At 46.1% G+C, this 12,538-nt stretch overlaps 14 non-coding genes across 14 annotated transcripts; all 14 read right to left on the reverse strand.

Moving 5' to 3' along the window:
• Positions 1-250: 250 nt before the first annotated feature.
• On the reverse strand, positions 251-323 carry TRNAN-GUU (transfer RNA asparagine (anticodon GUU)). The gene has a single exon. It is a non-coding gene; the product is annotated as a tRNA-Asn (tRNA).
• Positions 324-984: 661 nt separating this feature from the next.
• Positions 985-1,057, reverse strand: TRNAN-GUU (transfer RNA asparagine (anticodon GUU)). The gene has a single exon. It is a non-coding gene; the product is annotated as a tRNA-Asn (tRNA).
• Positions 1,058-2,674: 1,617 nt separating this feature from the next.
• TRNAN-GUU (transfer RNA asparagine (anticodon GUU)) lies at positions 2,675-2,747 on the reverse strand. The gene has a single exon. It is a non-coding gene; the product is annotated as a tRNA-Asn (tRNA).
• A 1,617-nt stretch (positions 2,748-4,364) lies between these two features.
• On the reverse strand, positions 4,365-4,437 carry TRNAN-GUU (transfer RNA asparagine (anticodon GUU)). The gene has a single exon. It is a non-coding gene; the product is annotated as a tRNA-Asn (tRNA).
• Positions 4,438-8,253: 3,816 nt separating this feature from the next.
• TRNAN-GUU (transfer RNA asparagine (anticodon GUU)) lies at positions 8,254-8,326 on the reverse strand. The gene has a single exon. It is a non-coding gene; the product is annotated as a tRNA-Asn (tRNA).
• A 74-nt stretch (positions 8,327-8,400) lies between these two features.
• TRNAN-GUU (transfer RNA asparagine (anticodon GUU)) lies at positions 8,401-8,473 on the reverse strand. Its single transcript has one exon. It is a non-coding gene; the product is annotated as a tRNA-Asn (tRNA).
• A 74-nt stretch (positions 8,474-8,547) lies between these two features.
• On the reverse strand, positions 8,548-8,620 carry TRNAN-GUU (transfer RNA asparagine (anticodon GUU)). The gene has a single exon. It is a non-coding gene; the product is annotated as a tRNA-Asn (tRNA).
• Positions 8,621-9,427: 807 nt separating this feature from the next.
• On the reverse strand, positions 9,428-9,500 carry TRNAN-GUU (transfer RNA asparagine (anticodon GUU)). The gene has a single exon. It is a non-coding gene; the product is annotated as a tRNA-Asn (tRNA).
• A 660-nt stretch (positions 9,501-10,160) lies between these two features.
• TRNAN-GUU (transfer RNA asparagine (anticodon GUU)) lies at positions 10,161-10,233 on the reverse strand. Its single transcript has one exon. It is a non-coding gene; the product is annotated as a tRNA-Asn (tRNA).
• Positions 10,234-10,307: 74 nt separating this feature from the next.
• TRNAN-GUU (transfer RNA asparagine (anticodon GUU)) lies at positions 10,308-10,380 on the reverse strand. The gene has a single exon. It is a non-coding gene; the product is annotated as a tRNA-Asn (tRNA).
• A 367-nt stretch (positions 10,381-10,747) lies between these two features.
• TRNAN-GUU (transfer RNA asparagine (anticodon GUU)) lies at positions 10,748-10,820 on the reverse strand. The gene has a single exon. It is a non-coding gene; the product is annotated as a tRNA-Asn (tRNA).
• A 74-nt stretch (positions 10,821-10,894) lies between these two features.
• On the reverse strand, positions 10,895-10,967 carry TRNAN-GUU (transfer RNA asparagine (anticodon GUU)). Its single transcript has one exon. It is a non-coding gene; the product is annotated as a tRNA-Asn (tRNA).
• A 1,100-nt stretch (positions 10,968-12,067) lies between these two features.
• TRNAN-GUU (transfer RNA asparagine (anticodon GUU)) lies at positions 12,068-12,140 on the reverse strand. Its single transcript has one exon. It is a non-coding gene; the product is annotated as a tRNA-Asn (tRNA).
• Positions 12,141-12,214: 74 nt separating this feature from the next.
• On the reverse strand, positions 12,215-12,287 carry TRNAN-GUU (transfer RNA asparagine (anticodon GUU)). The gene has a single exon. It is a non-coding gene; the product is annotated as a tRNA-Asn (tRNA).
• Between the last annotated feature and the right edge of the window lie 251 nt (positions 12,288-12,538).

Here is a 12,538-nt window from a genome sequence, read left to right on the forward strand (position 1 = left end):
GAACGCGCTAACCATTGCGCCACGGAAGCCCAAAGATTAAATGTTCGTCAGGTATTGTGGAAAAACCTTGGCTTTTTACGTTACATTTGAGACTTCACAACACGGCTCCTGGGTGAGCTCGAACCACCAACCTTTCGGTTAACAGCCGACGGCGTTAACCATTGCGCAACGGAAGCCCAAAGATAAAATGTTCGTCAGGTATTGTGGAAAAACTTTGGATTTTTACGTTACATATGAGATTTCACAACACCGCTCCCGGGTGGGCTCGAACCACCAACCTTTCGGTTAACAGCCGAACGCGCTAACCATTGCGCCACGGAAGCCCAAAGATTAAATGTTCGTCAGGTATTGTGGAAAAACTTTGGCATTTGACATTACGTTTGAGATCTCACAACACCGCTCCCGGGTGGGCTCGAACCACCAACCTTTCGGTTAACAGCTGAACGCGCTAACCATTGCGCCACGGAAGCTCAAAAATTAAACGGTCGTCAGGTATTGTGGAAAAACTTAGGCTTTTTACGTTACATTTGAGACTTCACAACACGGCAGCCGGGTGGGCTCGAACCATCAACCTTTTGGTTAACATCCGAACGCGCTAACCTTCGAGCCAAGGAAGCTCAGAAATGATATGGTCGTCAGGTATTGTGGAAAAACTCTGACTTTTTACGTCACATCCGAGACTTCAAAACATCGCTCCCGGATGGGCTCGAACCACAAACCTTTTGAATAACAGCTGAACGCGCTAACCATTGCGCCACGGAAGCCCAAAAATTAAATTTTCGTCAGATATTTTTATAAAACTCTGAATTTTACGTTACATCTACGACCTCACAACACCGCTCCCGGATGGGCTCGAACCACCAACCTTTCGGTTAACAGCCGACGGCGTTAACCATTGCGCAACGGAAGCCCAAAGATTAAATGCTCGTCAGGTATTGTGGAAAAACTTTGGATTTTTACGTTACATGTGAGATCTCACAACACCGCTCCCGGGTGGGCTCGAACCACCAACCTTTCGGTTAACAGCCGAACGCGCTAACCATTGCGCCACGGAAGCCCAAAGATTAAATGTTCGTCGGGTATTGTGGAAACACTTTGGCTTTTTACGTTACATGTGAGAGCTCACAACATCGCTCCCGGGTGGGCTCGAAACACCAACCTTTCGGTTAACAGCCGAACGCGCTAACCATTGCGCCACGGAAGCCCAAAGATTAAATGTTCGTCAGGTATTGTGGAAAAACCTTGGCTTTTTACGTTACATTTGAGACTTCACAACACGGCTCCTGGGTGGGCTCGAACCACCAACCTTTCGGTTAAAGGGTATGAGAAGCTTCGTTTGAAAAACCTCTGATTTATATAGCAAAAGATAGAATTAATTACTGTGAATTCAAAAATATCAAGCGTTTAATTCTCCGATTTCTAGTTATTTGGCAATATGCGTTTGAAAATGCTTCATATGAAATTATTTAAAATCCACTTTTTAAAAGTTTTTAAGAAAGGCTACGTTTTCTTGTTTTTGACGTCACGCACGCGAGATGGTGCCACTCTCTCCGCTATCAAAGCATAGACAGAGCACGAGACGGGTAGCGCTCGCGCTCGCTCGTATAGGTTTGCCCGTGTGATGTCATAAACCAACCGAACAAGCTGACAAGACAAAATGATTTATATATCGAAGCTGAGTTTTCGTGATTTTCCAATGGATTTTAAAAATAGAAACTTTGGTTCAATTATATTAAAAACTTTATATTTTGAAAGTAGAGACTTGAAGGTGTAATATAATACCACTTTCGTGCTAAAATATGATATGAAATTGTAAATTCCCATACCCTTTAACAGCCGAACGCGCTAACCATTGCGCCACGGAAGCCCAAAAATTAAATGGTCGTCGGGTATTGTGGAAACACTTTGGCTCTTTACGTTACATGTGAGACTTCAAAACACCACTCCCGGATGGGCTCGAACCACAAACCTTTTGAATAACAGCTGAACGCGCTAACCATTGCGCCACGGAAGCCCAAAAATTAAATGTTCGTCAGATATTTTTAAAAAACTCTGAATTTTACGTTACATCTAAGACCTCACAACACCCCTCCCGGATGGGCTCGAACCACCAACCTTTCGGTTAACAGCCGACGGCGTTGACCATTGCGCAACGGAAGCCCAAAGATTAAATGCTCGTCAGGTATTGTGGAAAAACTTTGGATTTTTACGTTACATGTGAGATCTCACAACACCGATCCCGGGTGGGCTCGAACCACCAACCTTTCGGTTAACAGCCGAACGCGCTAACCATTGCGCCACGGAAGCCCAAAGATTAAATGGTCGTCAGGTATTGTGGAAAAACTCTGACTTTTTACGTCACATCCGAGACTTCAAAACATCGCTCCCGGATGGGCTCGAACCACAAACCTTTTGAATAACAGCTGAACGCGCTAACCATTGCGCCACGGAAGCCCAAAAATTAAATTTTCGTCAGATATTTTTATAAAACTCTGAATTTTACGTTACATCTACGACCTCACAACACCGCTCCCGGATGGGCTCGAACCACCAACCTTTCGGTTAACAGCCGACGGCGTTAACCATTGCGCAACGGAAGCCCAAAGATTAAATGCTCGTCAGGTATTGTGGAAAAACTTTGGATTTTTACGTTACATGTGAGATCTCACAACACCGCTCCCGGGTGGGCTCGAACCACCAACCTTTCGGTTAACAGCCGAACGCGCTAACCATTGCGCCACGGAAGCCCAAAGATTAAATGTTCGTCGGGTATTGTGGAAACACTTTGGCTTTTTACGTTACATGTGAGAGCTCACAACATCGCTCCCGGGTGGGCTCGAAACACCAACCTTTCGGTTAACAGCCGAACGCGCTAACCATTGCGCCACGGAAGCCCAAAGATTAAATGTTCGTCAGGTATTGTGGAAAAACCTTGGCTTTTTACGTTACATTTGAGACTTCACAACACGGCTCCTGGGTGGGCTCGAACCACCAACCTTTCGGTTAAAGGGTATGAGAAGCTTCGTTTGAAAAACCTCTGATTTATATAGCAAAAGATAGAATTAATTACTGTGAATTCAAAAATATCAAGCGTTTAATTCTCCGATTTCTAGTTATTTGGCAATATGCGTTTGAAAATGCTTCATATGAAATTATTTAAAATCCACTTTTTAAAAGTTTTTAAGAAAGGCTACGTTTTCTTGTTTTTGACGTCACGCACGCGAGATGGTGCCACTCTCTCCGCTATCAAAGCATAGACAGAGCACGAGACGGGTAGCGCTCGCGCTCGCTCGTATAGGTTTGCCCGTGTGATGTCATAAACCAACCGAACAAGCTGACAAGACAAAATGATTTATATATCGAAGCTGAGTTTTCGTGATTTTCCAATGGATTTTAAAAATAGAAACTTTGGTTCAATTATATTAAAAACTTTATATTTTGAAAGTAGAGACTTGAAGGTGTAATATAATACCACTTTCGTGCTAAAATATGATATGAAATTGTAAATTCCCATACCCTTTAACAGCCGAACGCGCTAACCATTGCGCCACGGAAGCCCAAAAATTAAATGGTCGTCGGGTATTGTGGAAACACTTTGGCTCTTTACGTTACATGTGAGACTTCAAAACACCACTCCCGGATGGGCTCGAACCACAAACCTTTTGAATAACAGCTGAACGCGCTAACCATTGCGCCACGGAAGCCCAAAAATTAAATGTTCGTCAGATATTTTTAAAAAACTCTGAATTTTACGTTACATCTAAGACCTCACAACACCCCTCCCGGATGGGCTCGAACCACCAACCTTTCGGTTAAAAGCCGACGGCGTTGACCATTGCGCAACGGAAGCCCAAAGATTAAATGCTCGTCAGGTATTGTGGAAAAACTTTGGATTTTTACGTTACATGTGAGATCTCACAACACTGATCCCGGGTGGGCTCGAACCACCAACCTTTCGGTTAACAGCCGAACGCGCTAACCATTGCGCCACGGAAGCCCAAAGATTAAATGGTCGTCAGGTATTGTGGAAAAACTCTGACTTTTTACGTCACATCCGAGACTTCAAAACATCGCTCCCGGATGGGCTCGAACCACAAACCTTTTGAATAACAGCTGAACGCGCTAACCATTGCGCCACGGAAGCCCAAAAATTAAATTTTCGTCAGATATTTTTATAAAACTCTGAATTTTACGTTACATCTACGACCTCACAACACCGCTCCCGGATGGGCTCGAACCACCAACCTTTCGGTTAACAGCCGACGGCGTTAACCATTGCGCAACGGAAGCCCAAAGATTAAATGCTCGTCAGGTATTGTGGAAAAGCTTTGGATTTTTACGTTACATGTGAGATCTCACAACACCGCTCCCGGGTGGGCTCGAACCACCAACCTTTCGGTTAACAGCCGAACGCGCTAACCATTGCGCCACGGAAGCCCAAAGATTAAATGTTCGTCGGGTATTGTGGAAACACTTTGGCTTTTTACGTTACATGTGAGAGCTCACAACATCGCTCCCGGGTGGGCTCGAAACACCAACCTTTCGGTTAACAGCCGAACGCGCTAACCATTGCGCCACGGAAGCCCAAAGATTAAATGTTCGTCAGGTATTGTGGAAAAACCTTGGCTTTTTACGTTACATTTGAGACTTCACAACACGGCTCCTGGGTGGGCTCGAACCACCAACCTTTCGGTTAAAGGGTATGAGAAGCTTCGTTTGAAAAACCTCTGATTTATATAGCAAAAGATAGAATTAATTACTGTGAATTCAAAAATATCAAGCGTTTAATTCTCCGATTTCTAGTTATTTGGCAATATGCGTTTGAAAATGCTTCATATGAAATTATTTAAAATCCACTTTTTAAAAGTTTTTAAGAAAGGCTACGTTTTCTTGTTTTTGACGTCACGCACGCGAGATGGTGCCACTCTCTCCGCTATCAAAGCATAGACAGAGCACGAGACGGGTAGCGCTCGCGCTCGCTCGTATAGGTTTGCCCGTGTGATGTCATAAACCAACCGAACAAGCTGACAAGACAAAATGATTTATATATCGAAGCTGAGTTTTCGTGATTTTCCAATGGATTTTAAAAATAGAAACTTTGGTTCAATTATATTAAAAACTTTATATTTTGAAAGTAGAGACTTGAAGGTGTAATATAATACCACTTTCGTGCTAAAATATGATATGAAATTGTAAATTCCCATACCCTTTAACAGCCGAACGCGCTAACCATTGCGCCACGGAAGCCCAAAAATTAAATGGTCGTCGGGTATTGTGGAAACACTTTGGCTCTTTACGTTACATGTGAGACTTCAAAACACCACTCCCGGATGGGCTCGAACCACAAACCTTTTGAATAACAGCTGAACGCGCTAACCATTGCGCCACGGAAGCCCAAAAATTAAATGTTCGTCAGATATTTTTAAAAAACTCTGAATTTTACGTTACATCTAAGACCTCACAACACCCCTCCCGGATGGGCTCGAACCACCAACCTTTCGGTTAACAGCCGACGGCGTTGACCATTGCGCAACGGAAGCCCAAAGATTAAATGCTCGTCAGGTATTGTGGAAAAACTTTGGATTTTTACGTTACATGTGAGATCTCACAACACCGATCCCGGGTGGGCTCGAACCACCAACCTTTCGGTTAACAGCCGAACGCGCTAACCATTGCGCCACGGAAGCCCAAAGATTAAATGTTCGTCAGGTATTGTGGAAAAACTTTGACTTTTTACGTCACATCTGAGACTTCACAACACCGCTCCCGGATGGGCTCGAACCACAAACCTTTTGAATAACAGCTGAACGCTCTAACCATTGCGCCACGGAAGCCCAAAAATTAAATGTTCGTCAGTTATTTTTAAAAAACTCTGAATTTTACGTTACATCTAAGACCTCACAACACCGCTCACGGATGGGCTCGAACCACCAACCTTTCGGTTAACAGCCGAACGCGCTAACCATTGCGCCACGGAAGCCCAAAAATTAAATAGTCGTCGGGTATTGTGGAAACACTTTGGCTTTTTACGTTACATGTGAGAGCTCACAACACCGCTCCCGGGTGGGCTCGAACCGCCAACCTTTCGGTTAACAGCCGAACGCGCTAACCATTGCGCCACGGAAGCCCAAAGATTAAATGTTCGTCAGGTATTGTGGAAAAAACTTGGCTTTTTACGTTACATTTGAGACTTCACAACACGGCTCCTGGGTGGGCTCGAACCACCAACCTTTCGGTTAACAGCCGAACGCGCTAACCATTGCGCCACGGAAGCCCAAAGATTAAATGTTCGTCAGGTATTGTGGAAAAACCTTGGCTTTTTACGTTACATTTGAGACTTCACAACACGGCTCCTGGGTGGGCTCGAACCACCAACCTTTCGGTTAACAGCCGAACGCGCTAACCATTGCGCCACGGAAGCCCAAAGATTAAATGTTCGTCAGGTATTGTGGAAAAACCTTGGCTTTTTACGTTACATTTGAGACTTCACAACACCGCTCCCGGGTCTGCTCGAACCACCAACCTTTCTGTTAACAGCCGAACGCGCTAACCATTGCGCCACAGAAGCCCAAAGATTAAATGTTCGTCAGGTATTTTTAAAAAACTCTGAATTTTACGTTACATCTAAGACCTCACAACACCGCTCCCGGATGGGCTCGAACCACCAACCTTTCGGTTAACAGCCGAACGCGCTAACCATTGCGCCACGGAAGCTAAAAATTAAATGTTCGTCAGTTACTTTTAAAAAACTCTGAATTTTACGTTACATCTAAGACCTCACAACACCGCTCCCGGATGGGCTCGAACCACCAACCTTTCGGTTAACAGCCGACGGCGTTAACCATTGCGCAACGGAAGCCCAAAAATTAAATGTTCGTCAGGTATTGTGGAAAAACTTTGACTTTTTACGTCACATCTGAGACCTCACAACACCGCTCCCGGATGGGCTCGAACCACGAACCTTTCGGTTAACAGCCGAACGCGCTAACCATTGCGCCACGGAAGCTCAAAGATTAAATGTTCGTCAGGTATTGTGGAAAAACTTTGGCTTTTTACGTTACATTTGAGACTTCACAACACGGCAGCCGGGTGGGCTCGGACCATCAACCTTTTGGTTAACATCCGAACGCGCTAACCTTCGAGCCAAGGAAGCTCAGAAATGAAATGGTCGTCAGGTATTGTGGAAAAACTCTGACTTTTTACGTCACATCCGAGACTTCAAAACACCGCTCCCGGGTGGGCTCGAACCACCAACCTTTCGAATAACAGCTGAACGCTCTAACCATTGCGCCACGAAAGCCCAAAAATTAAATGTTCGTCAGTTATTTTTAAAAAACTCTGAATTTTACGTTACATCTAAGACCTCACAACACCGCTCCCGGATGGGCTCGAACCACCAACCTTTCGGTTAACAGCCGACGGCGTTAACCATTGCGCAACGGAAGCCCAAAGATTAAATGTTCGTCAGGTATAGTGGAAAAACTTTGACTTTTTACGTCACATCTGAGACCTCACAACACCGCTCACGGATGGGCTCGAACCACCAACCTTTCGGTTAAAGGCCGAACGCGCTAACCATTGCGCCACGGAAGCCCAAAAATTAAATGGTCGTCGGGTATTGTGGAAACACTTTGGCTTTTTACGTTACATGTGAGAGCTCACAACACCGCTCCCGGGTGGGCTCGAACCACCAACCTTTCGGTTAACAGCCGAACGCGCTAACCATTGCGCCACAGAAGCCCAAAAATTAAATGGTCGTCGGGTATTGTGGAAACACTTTGGCTTTTTACGTTACATGTGAGAGCTCACAACACCGCTCCCGGGTGGGCTCGAACCACCAACCTTTCGGTTAACAGCCGAACGCGCTAACCATTGCGCCACAGAAGCCCAAAGATTAAATGTTCGTCAGGTATTTTTAAAAAACTCTGAATTTTACGTTACATCTAAGACCTCACAACACCGCTCCCGGATGGGCTCGAACCACCAACCTTTCGGTTAACAGCCGAACGCGCTATCCATTGCGCCACGGAAGCCCAAAAATTAAATGTTCGTCAGTTATTTTTAAAAAACTCTGAATTTTACGTTACATCTAAGACCTCACAACACCGCTCCCGGATGGGCTCGAACCACCAACCTTTCGGTTAACAGCCGACGGCGTTAACCATTGCGCAACGGAAGCCCAAAGATTAAATGTTCGTCAGGTATTGTGGAAAAACTTTGGATTTTTACGTTACATGTGAGATTTCACAACACCGCTCCCGGGTGGGCTCGAACCACCAACCTTTCGGTTAACAGCCGAACGCGCTAACCATTGCGCCACGGAAGCCCAAAAATTAAATGGTCGTCGGGCATTGTGCAAACACTTTGGCTTTTTACGTTACATGTGAGAGCTCACAACACCGCTCCCGGGTGGGCTCGAACCACCAACCTTTCGGTTAACAGCCGAACGCGCTAACCATTGCGCCACGGAAGCCCAAAAATTAAATGGTCGTCGGGTATTGTGGAAACACTTTGGCTTTTTACGTTACATGTGAGAGCTCACAACACCGCTCCCGGGTGGGCTCGAACCACCAACCTTTCGGTTAACAGCCGAACGCGCTAACCATTGCGCCACGGAAGCTCAAAAATTAAATGGTCGTCAGGTATTGTGGAAAAACTTTGACTTTTTACGTCACATCTGAGACCTCACAACACCGCTCCCGGATGGTCTCGAACCACCAACCTTTCAGTTAACAGCCGAACGCGCTAACCATTGCGCCACGGAAGCCCAAAGATTAAATGTTCGTCAGGTATTTTTAAAAAACTCTGAAGTTTACGTTACATCTAAGACCTCACAACACCGCTCCCGGATGGGCTCGAACCACCAACCTTTCGGTTAACAGCCGACGGCGTTAACCATTGCGCAACGGAAGCCCAAAGATTAAATGTTCGTCAGGTATTGTGGAAAAACTTTGGATTTTTACGTTACCTGTGAGATTTCACAACTCCGCTCCCGGGTGGGCTCGAACCACCAACCTATTAGTTAACAGCCGAACGCGCTAAACATTGAGCCACGGAAAACCAAAAATTTAATGGTCGTCAGGTATTGTGGAAAAACTTTGGCTTTTTACGTTACATTTGAGACTTCACAACACTGCTCCCGGGTGGGCTCGAACCACCAACCTTAAGCTTAACATCCGAACACACTAACCATGGAGCCAAGGAAGCCCAAAAATTAAATGTTCGTCAGTTATTTTTAAAAAACTCTGAATTTTACGTTACATCTAAGACCTCACAACACCGCTCCCGGTTGGGCTCGAACCACCAACCTTTCGGTTAACAGCCGAACGCGCTAACCATTGCGCCACGGAAGCCCAAAAATTAAATGGTCGTCGGGTATTGTGGAAACACTTTGGCTTTTTACGTTACATGTGAGAGCTCACAACACCGCTCCCGGGTGGGCTCGAACCACCAACCTTTCGGTTAACAGCCGAACGCGCTAACCATTGCGCCACGGAAGCTCAAAAATTAAATGGTCGTCAGGTATTGTGGAAAAACTTTGACTTTTTACGTCACATCTGAGACCTCACAACACCGCTCCCGGATGGTCTCGAACCACCAACCTTTCAGTTAACAGCCGAACGCGCTAACCATTGCGCCACGGAAGCCCAAAGATTAAATGTTCGTCAGGTATTTTTAAAAAACTCTGAAGTTTACGTTACATCTAAGACCTCACAACACCGCTCCCGGATGGGCTCGAACCACCAACCTTTCGGTTAACAGCCGACGGCGTTAACCATTGCGCAACGGAAGCCCAAAGATTAAATGTTCGTCAGGTATTGTGGAAAAACTTTGGATTTTTACGTTACCTGTGAGATTTCACAACTCCGCTCCCGGGTGGGCTCGAACCACCAACCTATTAGTTAACAGCCGAACGCGCTAACCATTGAGCCACGGAAAACCAAAAATTAAATGGTCGTCAGGTATTGTGGAAAAACTTTGGCTTTTTACGTTACATTTGAGACTTCACAACACTGCTCCCGGGTGGGCTCGAACCACCAACCTTAAGCTTAACATCCGAACACGCTAACCATGGAGCCAAGGAAGCCCAAAAATTAAATGTTCGTCAGTTATTTTTAAAAAACTCCGAATTTTACGTTACATCTAAGACCTCACAACACCGCTCCCGGGTGGGCTCGAACCACCAACCTTTCGGTTAACAGCCGAACGCGCTAACCATTGCGCCACGGAAGCCCAAAAATTAAATGGTCGTCGGGTATTGTGGAAACACTTTGGCTTTTTACGTTACATGTGAGAGCTCACAACACCGCTCCCGGGTGGGCTCGAACCACCAACCTTTCGGTTAACAGCCGAACGCGCTAACCATTGCGCCACGGAAGCCCAAAAATTAAATGGTCGTCGGGTATTGTGGAAACACTTTGGCTTTTTACGTTACATGTGAGAGCTCACAACACCGCTCCCGGGTGGGCTCGAACCACCAACCTTTCGGTTAACAGCCGAACGCGCTAACCATTGCGCCACAGAAGCCCAAAGATTAAATGTTCGTCAGGTATTTTTAAAAAACTCTGAATTTTACGTTACAACTTAGACCTCACAACACCACTCCCGGGTGGGCTCGAACCACCAACCTTTCGGTTAACAGCCGAACGCGCTAACCATTGCGCCACGGAAGCCCAAAAATTAAATGGTCGTCGGGTATTGTGGAAACACTTTGGCTTTTTACGTTACATGTGAGAGCTCACAACACCGCTCCCGGGTGGGCTCGAACCACCAACCTTTCGGTTAACAGCCGAACGCGCTAACCATTGCGCCACGGAAGCCCAAAAATTAAATGGTCGTCGGGTATTGTGGAAACACTTTGGCTTTTTACGTTACATGTGAGAGCTCACAACACCGCTCCCGGGTGGGCTCGAACCACCAACCTTTCGGTTAACAGCCGAACGCGCTAACCATTGCGCCACGGAAGCTCAAAAATTAAATGGTCGTCAGGTATTGTGGAAAAACTTTGACTTTTTACGTCACATCTGAGACCTCACAACACCGCTCCCGGATGGTCTCGAACCACCAACCTTTCAGTTAACAGCCGAACGCGCTAACCATTGCGCCACGGAAGCCCAAAGATTAAATGTTCGTCAGGTATTTTTAAAAAACTCTGAAGTTTACGTTACATCTAAGACCTCACAACACCGCTCCCGGATGGGCTCGAACCACCAACCTTTCGGTTAACAGCCGACGGCGTTAACCATTGCGCAACGGAAGCCCAAAGATTAAATGTTCGTCAGGTATTGTGGAAAAACTTTGGATTTTTACGTTACCTGTGAGATTTCACAACTCCGCTCCCGGGTGGGCTCGAACCACCAACCTATTAGTTAACAGCCGAACGCGCTAACCATTGAGCCACGGAAAACCAAAAATTAAATGGTCGTCAGGTATTGTGGAAAAACTTTGACTTTTTACGTCACATCTGAGACCTCACAACACCGCTCCCGGATGGTCTCGAACCACCAACCTTTCAGTTAACAGCCGAACGCGCTAACCATTGCGCCACGGAAGCCCAAAGATTAAATGTTCGTCAGGTATTTTTAAAAAACTCTGAAGTTTACGTTACATCTAAGACCTCACAACACCGCTCCCGGATGGGCTCGAACCACCAACCTTTCGGTTAACAGCCGACGGCGTTAACCATTGCGCAACGGAAGCCCAAAGATTAAATGTTCGTCAGGTATTGTGGAAAAACTTTGGATTTTTACGTTACCTGTGAGATTTCACAACTCCGCTCCCGGGTGGGCTCGAACCACCAACCTATTAGTTAACAGCCGAACGCGCTAACCATTGAGCCACGGAAAACCAAAAATTAAATGGTCGTCAGGTATCGTGGAAAAACTTTGGCTTTTTACGTTACATTTGAGACTTCACAACACTGCTCCCGGGTGGGCTCGAACCACCAACCTTAAGCTTAACATCCGAACACGCTAACCATGGAGCCAAGGAAGCCCAAAAATTAAATGTTCGTCAGTTATTTTTAAAAAACTCTGAATTTTACGTTACATCTAAGACCTCACAACACCGCTCCCGGGTGGGCTCGAACCACCAACCTTTCGGTTAACAGCCGAACGCGCTAACCATTGCGCCACGGAAGCCCAAAAATTAAATGGTCGTCGGGTATTGTGGAAACACTTTGGCTTTTTACGTTACATGTGAGAGCTCACAACACCGCTCCCGGGTGGGCTCGAACCACCAACCTTTCGGTTAACAGCCGAACGCGCTAACCATTGCGCCACGGAAGCCCAAAAATTAAATGGTCGTCGGGTATTGTGGAAACACTTTGGCTTTTTACGTTACATGTGAGAGCTCACAACACCGCTCCCGGGTGGGCTCGAACCACCAACCTTTCGGTTAACAGCCGAACGCGCTAACCATTGCGCCACAGAAGCCCAAAGATTAAATGTTCGTCAGGTATTTTTAAAAAACTCTGAATTTTACGTTACATCTAAGTACTCACAACACCGCTCCCGGATGGGCTCGAACCACCAACCTT

This window comes from Phalangium opilio, unplaced genomic scaffold, assembly GCF_054372755.1.
Source record: "Phalangium opilio isolate 3A_F unplaced genomic scaffold, DU_Popi_V2 ptg000352l_1, whole genome shotgun sequence".
Lineage (NCBI taxonomy): Eukaryota > Metazoa > Arthropoda > Arachnida > Opiliones > Phalangiidae > Phalangium > Phalangium opilio.